Source organism: Nematolebias whitei, chromosome 12 (assembly GCF_014905685.2).
Source record: "Nematolebias whitei isolate Nwh7 chromosome 12, NemWhi1, whole genome shotgun sequence".
Classification (NCBI taxonomy): Eukaryota; Metazoa; Chordata; class Actinopteri; order Cyprinodontiformes; family Rivulidae; genus Nematolebias; species Nematolebias whitei.
This window is the reverse complement of record NC_056509.1, coordinates 48,110,716-48,126,304: the sequence shown is the minus strand read 5'-3', so window position 1 is coordinate 48,126,304 and position 15,589 is coordinate 48,110,716. Positions and strand designations below refer to the sequence as shown.

The following is a 15,589-nucleotide window of genomic DNA, read 5'->3' as shown; positions in this document are numbered from 1 at the left end:
AAAGTACTCCTGGACTATAGAAAGTACTCCTGGACCATAGAAAGTACTCCTGGACCATAGAAAGTACACCTGGACTGTAGAAAGTACACCTGGACTATAGAAAGTGCACCTGGACCTGTCATTCTGTGTCTGTCTCTACTTCCTGCTAAAGGGAGTGTTTTCTTCCCACTGTCTCCTCTGTTCTTGCTCAGGATGAGAGACTGTGATGAAGTGAAGATTCGACACAATCTACTTCTTCCTCTGAGAGAGAAGTTTTACTAACAGTAGTTCATCACGTATGTTTTTGTTCAGAGATCTGAGACGACTTCTGTTGTGAATAGGAGCTACAAAAATAAACTGTATTTAATTAAAAGTACTTCCTGCAGTGTTTACTGCAGTAAAAGTAATTTTACTGCAGTGTTTACTGTAGTAGAAGTACTTCCTGTGATTTTAATCAACTTCAGGTTTGTTGGACTCACCCTGAAGACAGGCTTTCTCTGTCCACATCGATGCTGTCCTCGTCCCCGGTGCTGCCGGCCTCATGAGGCCTCTTCATGGTGCCAAGGGGGGCTGATCCGGAGCTCTGGGAGGGGAGGGCTATCAGAACAGGTGCACTGGATCCTCCAACTGGTCAAACTGATCACGTTGTGAGGATCTAATCTGAAAGTTTTCTTTAAATCCAACAGTTACGTTTTTTTCCAGAGTAGAAAATAAAATAAGTTTTTTGTTCTGCAGAAAAACATGTTCTCATCTTCAAAGTTGAAACTTGGCCTCACGTCGATCACTTCCTGCTGAAGTCTGAAAAAGACCAGATCTTCAGACTGAGTCCTGCTGCTCAGCCGAGCGGCTCAGAACCGCAGCCGGGAACAGGGTCTGTGTCCCGGCTGCAGCCTGGACTGAAGGTCCCTGTGTCCTCCTCCTCTTTCCCACGGAGCCTGGGAAAAACACACACACACACGCGTGCACATGCATGTGCACGTGCAGCTCTCTGGTCCTGCTGATAAAACTGTCTCAGGGCGCATGTCTGCGTGACGGGGTGGTGTGTAGGAACGGAACCATAGCTGCAGATATACAGTCGCTCACCTGCTCTGACTCACATATGAGATTAAGTGACACCCCATTCCTAATCCACAGGGTTCAATATGACGTTGGTCCACCCTTTGCAGCTAGAACAGCTTCAACTCTTCTGGTAGTCTGTCCACAGGTTTAGGAGTGTGTTCATGGGGATTTTTGACCATTCTTCCAGAAGCTTATTAGTGAGGTCACATACTGATGTTGGATGAGAAGGCCTGGCTCTCAATCTCTGCTCTAATTCATCCCAAAGGTGTTCTGTTGGGTTGAGGTCAGGACTCTGTGCAGGCCAGTCAAGTTCATCCACACCAGACTCTGCATCCATGTCTTTATGGGCCTTGCTTTGTGCACTGGTGCACAGTCATGTTGGAAGAGGAAGGGGCAGCTCCAAACTGTTCCCACAGAGTTGAGAGCATGGAATTGTCCAAAATGTCTTGGTTTGCTGAAGCAGTCAGAGTTCCTTTCACTGGAACTAAGGGGCCAAGCCCAGCTCCTGAAAAACAACCCCACACCTTAATCCCCCCTCCACCAAACTTTACACTTGGCACCATGCAGTCAGACAAGTTCTCCTGGCAACCACCAAGCCCAGACTCATCCATCAGATTGCCAGATGGAGAAGCGTGATTCTTCACTCCAGAGAACGCGCCTCCACTGCTCTAGAGTCCAGTGGCAGCGTGCTCTACACCACTGCATCTGACGCTTTGCATTGCACTTGGTGATGTATGGCTTGGATGCAGCTGCTCCACCATGGAAACCCATTCCATTAAGCTCTCTGTGCACTGTCCTTGAGCTAATCTGAAGGCCACATGAAATTTGGAGGTCTGTAGTGATTGACTCTGCAGAAAGTTGGTGACCTCTTCTCACTATGCGCTTCAGCATCCCCTGACCCTGCTCTATCAGTTTACGTGGCCTACCACTTTGTGGCTGAGTTGCTGTCATTCCCATCCATACATTATCTTCTGCTTATTCTGAAGTCGGGTCGCGGGGGCAGCAGGTTGAGCAGGGAGGTCCAGACATATCTCTCCACAGCCTCTTCCAGCTCTTCTGGGAGGACTCAAAGGCGTTCCCAGGCCAACCGAGAAACATAGTCTCTCCAGTGTGTCCTGGGTCTTCCCCGGGGTCTCCTCCCAGTTGAACATGCCCGAAGTACCTCTCTAGGGAGGCGCCCAGGGGGCATCCTTACCAGATGCCCGAACCACCTCAACTGGCTCCTCTCGACGTGGAGGAGCAGCGGTTCTACTCCCAGTCTCTCCTGAATAACTGAACTTCTCACCTTGTCTCTAAGGGAGAGTCCAGCTACCCTGCGGAGACAACTCATGTTGTCATTCCCAAACACTTCCATTTTCTTATAATACAGCTGACAGTCGACTGTGGAATATTTAGGAGTGAGGAAATTTCATGACTGGATTTGTTGCATAGGTGGCATCCTATCAGTTCCACACTGGAATCCACTGAGCTCCCGAGAGCGACCCATTCTTTCACAAATGTTTGTAAAAACAGTCTGCATGCCTAGCTGCTTCATTTTATACACCTGTGGCCATGGAAGGGATTGGACCACCTGATTCTGATCATTTGGATGGGTGAGCAAATAGTTTTGGCAATGTAGTGTATGTCCTTAACAGTCCTGCTGCTCTGGGGTCAAGATCAAATGGGGCATGGTTTTGATCCCAGGGCAGCAGGAGGGTCAGTTCAGTTCAGAGGCTGCAGGCCGACCAGCTGACGCTGAGCCCAGTTTTTGTTTCACCTGAGAAAAACTCAAATCTGATCTAAGAACTACACAGTGATGGAGGTATATAATACAGTTCCACTGAATTTTCACTTTGTCACAGTCTCCCATCCTGAGCAAGCACAAAGGAAACAGTGGAAAGGAAAATCTCCCTTTTAACCGGAAGAAACCTCCAGCAGAACCAGGCTCAGGACAAGCGGCCATTGACCGGCTGGTTTGAGAGGACAGGAAGGAGAAACAAACAAACACAGAATGTAGGTCCAGATTTAGGTGCAGGTCTGCACCTACATCTATGTAAAAGACAAAAAACAGCTGTAAAGGATATAAAAAATAATTACAAATACAAAACAGGTTGAGCAGAGTAAGTAGAGACAGTAGCAGAGTGAAAAGATGTGGTCAGTTTGTCCTCCAGCAGTCTAAGTCTATAGCAGCAGAACTAAGGGACAGCTCAGTCCCTTATTCTGTCAAATCCAGAATTTAATTCAAAATCTTACTTCTAACCTACAAAGGCCTCAACAACCTAGCTCCATCTTACATCCATCTCCATCTTATATTACAGATCTTATTGTTCCATATTTTCCTAATAGAGCACGTCGCTCTCAGGCTGCAGGTTTACTTGTGGTTCCTAGAGTTTCCAGCAGCAGAATGGGAGGCAGATCTTCCAGTTCTCAGGCTCCTCTCTTGTGGAACCAACTTCCAATTTCTGTCCGTGAGGCTGACACATTGTCCAGTTTTAAGACTTCCCTTTTTGATAAATTCTATAGTTAGGGTCGGCTTGGGTTTCCTGAGCTGTCCCTTAGTTATGCTGCTATAGGCTTAGACTGCTGGAGGACAAACTGACCACACTTTTTCACTCTGCTACTGTCTTTACTTACTCTGCTCAACCTGTTTGTATTTGTAATTATTTTTCTATCCTTAACGTGTTTTTGGTCTTTCCTCCTATAGAAAGTACATGTGGACTATCAATCAATCATTCAATCAATCAACTTTATTTCTATAGCACATTTTAAAAACCTCAGGAGTAGTCAAAGTGCTGTACAATAAGACAAATAATAGATGAAGACAATAAAAACAGACACGTAGCAGGTTCACAGCAGGTGTGTTTTAAGATTCTATACAAGATCAGATCACGTATTAAAAGTTTGTTTTTACATAAAAGAGATTTAAAAGAGGAAGCGAAGCGGTTTGTCTGACACTCAGGGTAAGTTGCTCCACAACCTGGGAGCAGCAACAGTAAACGCTCTGTCACCTCTGAGCTTCAGCCTTTAGGGACTGTCAGCAGCAGCTGATCAGCTGATCGTAGGGATCAGGGTGGGCAGTAAGGCTGAAGCAGCTCAGACAGATCTGGTGGGACAAGGTTGTTCAGACATTTAAAGACAAACAGCAAAAGATTCAAATGAATTATGTAGTGCACAGGGAGCCAATGAAGGGACACCAGGATGAGAGTGATGTGCTCGCACCAACGGGCTTGAGTTAAGAGGCGAGCAGCAGAGCTCTGCACATGCTGCAGCCGGGCAGGAGAGGTCTGACTAATGCCTGCACACATGCAACCTTTATTTAGATAGGTTAGTCTCATTGATACAGAGCATTACAGTCAAGACGAGCTGTGACAAAAGACTCATGGATTCATTTCTCCAAGTCAGGTCTTGCTAAGATTGGTTGATAAAAACTTTTCTGAAGAACACTGCTCATCTGTTTTTCAAATTTAAAATCAGACTCAAACTTCACCCCCAGACTGATGACACAGTCCCTGAGATAAAATGACAGTGAGCCAAGATCTACACTGGGAGAGGGACACCAACTCGGTCCAAACATCATAACGTCACTCTTTTTCTCATTTAGACTAAGGAAGTTAAGAGAAAACCACGTCTTAACATCATTGAGGCAGTGTGGAAGATGCTGGACTGTTGTTTTGTACCATGGGAAAATAGATCTGGCAACAATCAGAATAGAAGTGAAATGAAATGCCATGCTTCCTAAAAACAGAGCTGAGGGGGAGTAGGTAAAGAGCAAATAAAAGAGGGCCAAGGATTGAGCCCTGGGGGACACCATGTGGAAAAGGAGCTGTGGAAGACATAAAATTGTCAAATTTTACACAAAAACTTCTACTGTATACAAACTATAGAATTATAAACTATAGAAAGTACACCTGGACTTGTCATTCTGTTTGTCTGTTTCTACTTCCTGTCCTCTCAAACCCCGCCGGTCGGAGCAGATGGACACTCGTGGCTAACGAAGTCAACAAAAGAAACTCACGGACACGTCCTCTCGTAGCGTCATACTACCAACCTACAGGTGTGACGCTGCTCAACTTCCTTCCTGTCACATGACCCCTCCAGTCCTCCCATCAGGTCACGATCAGGACAACAAAGACAAAAAACCTGAACTTTATTTTCCTTCCAGAGCGTTTGAGAAGCTGACTGAGGCAAAAACACACAACGTTATCAGTTTCAGCTTGACCTTTGACCTCTCCTCTAAATAAAGGTCGAGTGGAGCGGCCGCCGCGACGGATATGAAAGAAAAGCTGCTGAAGATAGAAACACTTTCTATCGTCTGTGTTTTATATGATCCGAGCCATGGAAGACCGACATCTTTACTGAAATAGTTACATTCAGTTTTGGTTGAAATGACAGGAGACGATCAGAACCACAGCAAAAACTGAAGAAATCCAGACTTTCAGTTTAGAACCTCGGAGTTCTGAAAAATAAAACTGACGTGGGCCATGTGTGTTTTTAGTCTTCTGCATTCGCCTTGTAATCTAGCTGTTTTTGTTACTCTTTTCTTTTCGTCGTCTTATTTGTAAAAAAAATCTGTATGCGTTTTTTATAACTGTCCACTGTCGTCATCACTCTGTTAAATCAGGACTCTCTTTAAATGAGTCGTCGAGGCTCAATGGGACGAACCTGTAGAAATAAAGTTGAAGGAATGAACGTGTGCTCCGTATAAACAGATGTTTCTGACAGAAAATTTAAAACATAGAACAAATATTTTACTGTTGATGAGACGTGATGAAGATGATGATGGGTTCCCAGCGTGAGGAAGGTGAAGACGTGTTGGACGGACCTGAACCTCTAATCTCCAAACACGTCAACACGCTCTCACCTCCGCGGAGGAACTCGCAGGAATCTGAAGCAGACGACAGAGACGAGGACGCTAAAGTCCAGGGTGGGGAAAATACCTGTCATCACCGAGTTTGAGCTGTCTTCGACTCAGACAAGCAGGGAGACACAGTCCTCCATGTCCAACAGGTCAACGTCTATCCATGGTTCTATGAGAGCAACAGACATTGTGTCTTCATTGTCCTGTGAGATGAATAGGACATTGTCTCTCCATGGTTCTATAGGACCAAATGGACATTGTCTTTCTATGGTTCTACAGGACCAATAGAACTATGTCTCTTCACGTTCCTCCATGTCCAACAGGGCAATGTCTATACACAGTTTTATAAGAACAACAGGAACAATGTCTCTTCACGGTCCTACAGAACCAACAGGACATTGTCTCTCCAATGTTCTATAGGACGGTAGGCCTTAACTAAACGTAGTCCAGGAGTGAGAATCTGTAGGATCTCATGTCCACGTGGTCTTGAATCTAAGGTTTATGGTTTTAAACCCTAAAGTACTGTGGAGCAGGTCCAGCCATGGTTGCTGTGGTTCTGATGTCTTCATCTTGACCGTCCTCTGCAGGACCAGTCACCGAAAGGAATCCCGTGTCCTCATGTCGGGACGTGTGAGAGTTGATGTCTGCAGTGAGAGCTGCTCTGTCCTCTCAGACGTTCTGTTCAGCTTCAGCCTCACCTCCAAGACCGAACAGAACCGTCACCTGACATCAGCACCGTGCACGTTCTCAACACCGTGCACGTTCTGACATCAGCACCGTGCACGTTCTCAGCAGCACCATTCTGACACGCAGCATTCATAGCGTCAGTGGGTGGAAACTTCTCAAGTAGGAGTCAGAATCTTTTCCTCCATTTTCCACCTTCTGGACTGAAGAACAATAAATGTCCAATGTCCAATTTAAAAGTTCAAACATTAAATGTTTGGACTTTTAAATTCCAACATTTTATGATTTAAACATTTTTTACTGTAATGATGTCAGACAGCAAACATTTACAAAACACAGAGTATAATAATAATAATAATAATAATAATAATAATAATAATAATAGTAACAATACATTTTATTTGAAGGCGCCTTTCAAAACACTCAAGGTCACCGAACAAGAAATAGAAATATAAAAACAATAAAACAATAAAATACAGATATCAATAAAATCAAATGCTAATAATGATAAAATACATAATGACATTAAACAGAATAAGAAAGTTTGAAAAAGTGAGTTTTAAGGTTGGATTTAAATGAGAGCAGAGAGTCAGAGTAATGGATGAGCTGTGGAAGAGAGCTCCAGAGACGAGGGGCTTTGCAGGAGAAGGATCCCACGGTTGTCAAGCGAGTATCTCCTTATCTCCATGTTCTATGTCTTATCTGGAGTTGGGTCGAGGAGGCAGCAGGTCCAGGAGAGAAACCCAGGTCTCCATTTCCCCAGAGACCCTCTGCAGATCCTCCTGGGGGCCTCAAGGTGTTCCATACCAGAGAAGATCTATAAGACCTCCAGAGAGTTCTGGGTCTGACCCTGGATCGCTTCCCAGTGGGACAGAAAAACCTCCCCCCAGATGATGGAGCTCCTCACTCTGTGTCCAAAGCTGATTGCCCCCACTCTATGAAGGAAGACCATTATCAAGACCAGGATCTGGTTCTTTGGGTCCTGATCCAGACCTCATGAACACAGCTAAGAGTTGGAACGTAGACTGAGCAGTATATCCAGAGCTTTGACTTTCATATGAACTTTTCCTTCACTATGACCTTCACTGCGACCGACTGGAGCAACACCCTCATTAATGAAGACAAGGTCCCAACTTGTCCATCACTCAGGACAAGATGCGCAGATACATAAAGTCCTCCATCTGAGACGTCCAACCCAGTTTGGAGTGGCCATTCTGCCCACCTATAAAAATTAAACAGATAAACAAAAACATGATTATACTTAATGAGGACTGGAGACCTGTCCTGGACCAGTGTCTGCAGACCTTAGACTGGTTTCTGCAGTCCTGTACCTGTTTCTGCAGTCCTGGACCAGTTTCTGCAAACCTTAGACTGGTTTCTGCAGTCCTGTACCTGTTTCTGCAGTCCTGGACCAGTTTTTGCAGACCTTAGACTGGTTTCTGCAGTCCTGGTGTAGGGGCTCTGGGTTTTTGTCCTGTCTTTGTCTGTTTCCCCATGTTTTCATTCACCTCTCAGTGTTCCTCCTCCTTGTGTTCAGCACTTGTTTTAACTGTGTTCAATGTTAATCACCGCAGGTGTCTGTCATTTGTCCTCGTTAGCGTGTGTATCTATTCAGCTCCTTGATCTCTTGTCATTTGTCTCTGGATTGTCCTATGGTGTTGTGTTCTGCCTCCCATCCTGTCTTAGTAAGAAACTGACCTGTCAGCTCTTTGATTTCGTGTTTGTAAATAAATGTGTGTTCAACTATTATCTTGAATCTGCTGTCATCCTCCTGAACGTGGGTTCAACACACCAGTTGGCAGATCCTGACACTTGGACCAGTTTCAGCAGTCCTGAAGCAGTTTCTCCAGACATTAAACCAGTTTCTCCAGACATTAGACTGGTTTCTAAATACATTAGTCCAGTTTCTCAAGACTTGTTTCTCCAGATATTAGACCAGTTTCTGCAAACCTTAGACTGGTTTCTGCAGACCTTAGTCCAGTTTCTTAAGGCATTATACTGGTTTCTCCAGATATTAGACCAGTTTCTCAAGACATTAGACCAGTTTCTGCAAACCTTAGACTGGTTTCTCCAGACATTAGACCAGTTTGGTGTGTAGGCACAAACAACAGTCAGAGCTTGTCCCCCCACCCGAAGGCGAAGGGAAGCCACCCTCTCATCTATCGGGGAAAACCCCAACACACAGGCCCCAAGTCAGGGGGCTAAAAGTAGACCCACATCAGCTCAACGCTCTCACCATGGGTAACTCCAGAGTGGAATAAGGTCCAGCCCCTCTCAAGGAGAATGGTTCCAGAGCCCATGCTGTGTGTCGAGGTGAGCCCAACTACATCTAGTCAATACATCTCAATCTTGTGCACAAGCTCAGACTCCTTCCCTTCCAGAGAGGTTACATTCCATGTCCCAAGAGCCAGCTTTGGTAAGCCAGGGTCAGAGCGCCAAGGTCCCCGCCTTCGGTCACTGCCCATGGCATCATGCACCTGACTTTTATGGCCCTTCCTACAGGTGGTGGGTCCACAGGAAGGCAAACTCATGTTGCCCCTTCGAGCTGAGCCCGACCAGGCCCCATGGGTAGAGACCCGGTCACCAGGTGCTCGCCAACAAGTCCTGCCCCCAGGCCTGGCTCCAGGGAGGGGCCCCAGTAATCCAGGCAAGGTACACCGAGTTCCTTGTTTTTTCTTGTCCATAAAAATCTTCTGAATCGCTCTTTGTCTGGCCTGTCATCTAGAACCAATCTGCCTTGTGAGACTACCAGGGGCAATTCTAATTTCCCCAACAGCATAGCTCCTAGGATCATTCAGGTGCACAAACTCCTCCACCACGATAAGGTGGCGATTCAAGGAGGAGTGTGCTCCAATTATAGGGGCGTTACTTTCCTTAGCCTCCTTGGTAAGGTCTATTCAGGGGTACTGGAGAAGCGAGTCCAATCGTTGGTCGAACCTCAGATCCAGGAGGAACAATGCGGGTTCCATCCTGACCGTGGAACACTGGATCAGCTCTTTACCCTCACTAGGGTCCTCGAAGGGTCATGGGAGTTTGCCCATCCAGTCTACATGTGTTTTGTGGACTTGGAGAAGGCATTTGACCATGTTCCTCGGGGTACACTGTGGGGGGTGCTCTGTGAGTATGGGATTGGAGGTCCATTGTTACGGGCTGTTCAGTCCCTATACAAGCGGTGCGAGAGTTTGGTTCTCATTGCGGGTAGTGAGTTGGACCCCCTCAGGGTGGGAGTTGGACTCCGCGAGGGCTGCCCATTGTCACAGATTCTGTTCATAACTTTCATGGACAGAACTTCTCGGTGCAGCCAATGGTTGGAGGGTTTCCGGTTCAGTGGCCTCAGGATTCCATCTCTGCTTTTTGCAGATGACGTGGTCCTGTTGGCATCATCATGCCGTGATCTTCAGCTCTCACTGGAGCTGTTCGCAGCCGAGTGTGAAGCGGCTGGGATGAGAATCGGCATCTCCAAATCAGAGGACATGATCCAAAACCAGAACATGTGGATTGCTCTCTCCAGAACGAGGGTGAGGTTCTGCCTCAAGTGGAGGAGTTCAAGTATCTTGGGGTTTTGTTCAGGAGTGAGGGAAGAGTGAAGCGTGAGATTGACAGATGGATTGGTGTAGTATCTGCAGTTTTCAGACTCTGTACCAGTCCATTGTGGTGAAGAGAGAACTGAGCTGTAAGGCAAAGCTCTCTGTTTACCGGTCGGTCTATGTTCCTTCCCTCACCTATGGTCATGAGCTCTGGGTAGTGACTGAAAGAACGAGATTGTGGATACAGGAGGTTGAAATGAGTTTCCTCTGCAGGGTAGCTGGACTCTCCCTTAGAGACAGGGTGAGAAGTTCAGTTATCAGGAGACTCTTGAGTAGAACTGCTACTCCTCCACGTCGAGAGGAGCCAGTTGAAGTGGTTCAGGCATCTGGTAAGGATGCTCCCTGGGCACCTCGCTAGAGAGGTGCTTCAGGCATGTCCAACTGAGAGGAGACCCTGGGGAAGACCCAGGACACGCTGGAGAGACTATGTCTTTCGGTTGGCCTGGGAACGCCTTGGAATTCTCCCAGAAGAACTGGAAGAGGCTGTGGAAAGAGATGTCTGGGCCTCCCTGCTCAAGCTGCTGCCCCCGAGACCCAACTTCTGAACAAGTGAAAGATAATGTATGTATGGATGGATAAATAAGCCACACAGCAAAGGAAAATATCTTTTTTGCCCAGGTTTAATCTTGCAAGCTGAAAACTAGCATACAGGATGCTGCATCATGTCCAGATCACAAGTTCTGCTCATAGGCAGTATAAGGAAGTATCATTTTATAATGGTCATCAGACAGAGGCAAGGTCAAGATAACTTTGTTTTCCAGTTTAGTGGCGTTGAAGTTTATCAGGTGCACCTGCTCCTGCAGGCTCCAGCTCGCCCAGACAAAACAACTCTAACAACGCACAGACATGCTTATCTAACATTTGACATTAGTAAGTGGAAAACATCTGTGACCTTTACATCTCCATCATATTTTAATGCTACTTTTAGCCTTTAGCTGTTGTTCTTTTATCTGTCATTTCTGTTACTCCTGTCCCTGTCTCTATGTATCTGTCCATTTCTGTTTCTCTCTCTGTCCCTGTCCCTCTATTTGTTCATGTCTCTGTCCCTCTCTCTCTCTGTCCCTGTCTCTGTTTCTCTCTCTGTCCCTCTATTTGTTCATATCTCTGTCCCTCTCTCTCTCTCTGTCCCTGTCTCTGTTTCTCTCTCTGTCTCTCTTTTGTTCATGTCTCTATCTCTGTCCCTGTCTCTGTCCCTGCAATCCATGAATATTTTCCTGATTAAAGTCCTGAATCTTTGTCAGATCTGCTGCTCTGAGTCTCAGATCAGTTGTTGGACAGATTTGTGTCTTTAGTTGTCCTTCAAGACTTGTCTCCTCTCCTCCTCAAGTTGGATTGTCCACCCTCCCCTGGTTTTCCCAGGCTTGCTCTCCCAGGGTGGTTTGACCCGACTCTCTGCCCCCCCCCCCCCCCTGCAGCCACACAGAGTCTTATTGTAGCCGGGCCCACACAGAACTAATGGCGGTATCAGAGTCCAAACACAGAGCAGCCAGAAAAGAACTGCAGGTCTGGGATCAGATTTAGGTTTGGCTTGTTGTATTAACTGGGCATCCATGTCCAGCAGTCACTGTTCGAGACATGGGGGACATCTGAACAGGTCTCCAGCCCATCACAGAGACACCTAGGGACAATTCAGAGTTACCAGTCAGCCTAGCATGCATGTTTTTGGTCTGTGGGAGGAAACCCAAGTACACAGAGAAAACCCACGCAGCACGGAGAGAACATGCAAACTCCACCCAGAAAAGCCCCTGGCAGGGATTTGAACCAACGACCTTCTTGCTGAGAGGCAGCAGCTCTACCCAATGCGTCACCGTGCCACTGAAAATCCAGTTCTTCACAAAAAAGGAAGGAAAATTAAACTGAAAACAAAATTAGTTTGATAAACAGATTTTTTTCTGTTTCTAAAGTTGAGCAGCACTTTGGCACAACTGGTAGATCTGCTGCCTCTCAGCAAGCAGGTGTCCGGTTCAAATCCCAGCTGTGATCTTTCTGGTTGGACTTTGCATGTTCTCTCTGTGCTGTGTGGATTTTCTCCAGGTACTCCAGTTTCCTCCCACAGACCAAAAACATGCATGTTAGGCTGAATGGTGACTCTAAATTGTCCCCAGGTGTCCCTGTGATGGACTGGAGACCTGTCCCGCCTCTCGCACAGTGATTGCTGGACATGGGCACCAGTGACCCCCGCAACCCAAAAAGGAATAAGCGGGTAAAGATAATGGCTGGATGTTTCTGAAGTTGAAACAAACAATCTTTGACCTTTAAAGTTACAGGAGTTTATGGAACATACAAACATTAATTCAACCTTTATTTCTACAGGTTAGTTCCATTGAGCCTCCAGGACTCATTTACGACACAGACCTGATTTAACAAAGAGTGATGACAACAATAGACAATCATAAAGGATGCGTACAAATTTAATTTTTTTTAACAAGTGAAAATAAAATGTTACTTAAAAGGAAAATTAAAAAGAAAAGTAGTGAAAAAACAGCTAGATTGTAAGGTGGTGTAAAATACTAAAAACAGGAACACGTCTGCGTTGGTTCTTCCAGGAACTTATCAGATGTTAGAAGCCACTTAGAGAGGTCAAAGGTCGAGAGCTTCAGATGTTTTTACAAGATATTCCAGGAAACAGGAGCGGAGTAGGAGAAGGCCCTTTTGTCTAGTTCAGTCCTCACTGAGGGAACACTGCAGGTAATGATGTCCTGAGAGCGCACGCTGTAGCTGCACTCACGCAGAGACATGTAGGAGGAGATGTATGAAGGCAGCAGACCAGGAAGTGATTTAAAGATGAAAATGTACCAGTGAGAGAGTCTGTGTGAAGTTAATGGTGACCAGTTAACCAGTGGATACTGGGTGCAGTGGTGGGTACGGTAGTTACAGCCAGTTATGAATCTTAGTGCACCATGACAGACAGCATCCAACATCTGCAGCATCCAACATCTGCAGCATCCAACATCTGCAGCATCCAACATCTGCAGCATCCAACATCTGCAGGTTCTTGTAGGAGCGTTCATGTAAATAATGTCACCGTGATCAATGGAGGGAAGGAAAGTCACAGATACAAGGTGTTCCTCAGGGTTCAGAGTTAGACAGGATCTGTTTCTGAAAAAGAAACCCAGTTTAACTTTCAGTTTCTTTACCAAGTTTTCCACATGGAGCTTAAAAGAGAGATGTGAGTCGACCAAGATACCCAAATATTTATAGGAATCAACAAACTCAATGGGGACATCATTTGAGGATAAAATCAGAGGAAGAACTGCTGGGACCAACTTCCTGTTTGAAAAACGCATCCGTTTGGTTTTATCTGCATTTAAGACAAGTTTGAGGCGAAACAAATCAGTCTGGATGATGTCAGAGGTGGATTGTAAAAGCTGGAAAGCCTTAGCAACAGTTTTAGCTCGACAATAACCAACTGTGTCATCAGCATAGAAATTTATGGATGCTTCAGGGATGATCTGACCTACATTACCTATGTAGATTGTAAAGAGAGTGGGTCCTAAGACTGAGCCTTGTGGTACACCATTGTTGACTGTTAAATAACTGGAGGAAGTACCATTATGTTGAACACATTGCCTCCGGTCTGAGAGATAGTTAGAGAACCAACCAATGGTGTGTTCTGAGAAACCAGTTTCTGAGAGTTTATGACACAAGATGTTCTGATCCACAGAGTCAGAATCTTTAGACAGGTCTAAGAAAAGTGCAGCACAATAATCCTTAGCATCCAGTGCTTCAACAACATCATTAAGAACCTTCAGTGAAGCAGTGGTTGTGCTGTGTTGTTTCCTGAAACCAGATTGATGTGGAGGTAAGATGTTAAATGAGTCCAGGTCATTTTTGATTTGAGAGTTTATCAGTTTTTCTAGAACCTTGGCTAAAATACAGAGTTTAGAGATTGGTCCATAGTTGTTCAGTGAGGGGGGGTCTCCTCCCTTCAGCAAAGGAAGAACAAAGGCTGTTTTCAAGTGTCTGGATGGAGTTTTCCCTTAGTAAAAAGTAGTTTATTTAAGTGTATACTTATTTTACACAAAAAATGAGGAAGTGTACTTGATGTTTACTTTTTATAAACTTTATTTGATATACTTAAAAATCGTATAAAAATGTCCCAATTTAGTCCAAACAAGTATTAAGTCAGTATACTTCTAGTACACTACAAGTATGGTGTGTAGTATACTTGATATACTTATACTTGACTTAAAGTATACTTGCAAAAATAAACTTCAAATGTACTACATTTTGTTAAGGGTTGTCTTATGGACAGGTTAAAGATGTGGGACACATAAACAAAAACAACACGACCAATAAATTATTTTTAGTCTTCTGTAAAAAAAAAAAAAGTTTCTGAAGATAACAGTTTGAAAAGATAAAACATTAATTTGTTCTGTAAATTTGGTGTTAAAACTTTCCAGCAGAAAATTTTGTGGAGGAACCAGAAGTCCATCAAAGACCTGATCCTTCGGCTCATCACACAATGTTCAGCTAGCAGCTCTTCAGGAATCAGCTAAAGTTGGAGCTACAATTATTGTTTGTGAGTAAACAACTATTTACTATTCTTGTCTTTAATGACTGCATTATAGTCTAATTATTGTCATAAAAAATAATAATTTCCTGGTGTTTGGCTCGTGGTGGAGGAACACCGCCCTCTGATGGCGATCAGTGACGTCACAGGAACATCCGGGTAACCCAGTCAGCTGACCAAAACACGGAAGCGTTAAAGTTCAGCTTCAGCGGACTGAAGTCCCAGAATGAGGAGCAGAAAAGCGTTTTGTCAAGAAAAACAACCTGTTTTATAATTTTTAAAATAGGTTTCATCTTCTTTAAACGTCCCCAAGTTAAACTGAAGTTCTGTTTTCTGTGAGTAACGCGACCGGACCGGTTCGGTTTTTAACAAGAAATCCTTTGGCTGTTCTCCAAAAAGAGGTTTAATGTATTTAATGCGCTAATTAGAATTTTAATTAACTTGTTCTTTTAGGTGAAAGCTCTGTTGTTGCTTCAGCTCTGACAGAATATTTAATTTTATTATTTTCTTGTGTTTCCTGGGACTGAACTGCTTTAAAGTTATTTTCATTCAACCTTTATTTAGACAGGTAATCCCATTGAGCCTCAAAGACCCATTAATTTATTCAACCTTTATTTAGACAGGTAACCTCATTGAGCCTCAAAGACTCTTTCATTCATTCAACCTTTATTTAGACAGGTAATCTCATTGAGCCTCGAGGACTCTTTTAAAGAGAGACCTGATTTCAACAGACGAGATATAAAGTATGTATGACGTGTACCAGTGACAACATTTAAAACCATCATTTTACAGTTTATTATTGAAATTCAAGCATCAATCAAAACTGAAGGTGTAGGTTTGAGTCCAGTGGACACTGACAGGAAGAGGTCCGGCAGATCCAGAACCAGCACCTCACAGGACCAGTTTCTGAGAGCCAGCAGCTCACAGGAC

The 15,589-nt window shown here is 44.8% G+C and overlaps 1 protein-coding gene and 1 long non-coding RNA gene across 2 annotated transcripts in view; one reads left to right on the top strand and one right to left on the bottom strand.

Moving 5' to 3' along the window:
• Nucleotides 1–482, bottom strand: part of LOC119418691 — a 1,521-nt gene extending 1,039 nt beyond the window's left edge. The window contains exon 1 of the long non-coding RNA XR_005187211.1: nucleotides 459–482. This is a non-coding gene — a long non-coding RNA (uncharacterized LOC119418691). The remainder of the gene's footprint in view (nucleotides 1–458) is intronic.
• bub1 (BUB1 mitotic checkpoint serine/threonine kinase) overlaps nucleotides 1–15,589 on the top strand; it is a 71,495-nt gene that overhangs the window by 32,646 nt on the left and 23,260 nt on the right. The gene's annotated exons all lie outside the window — the stretch shown is intronic.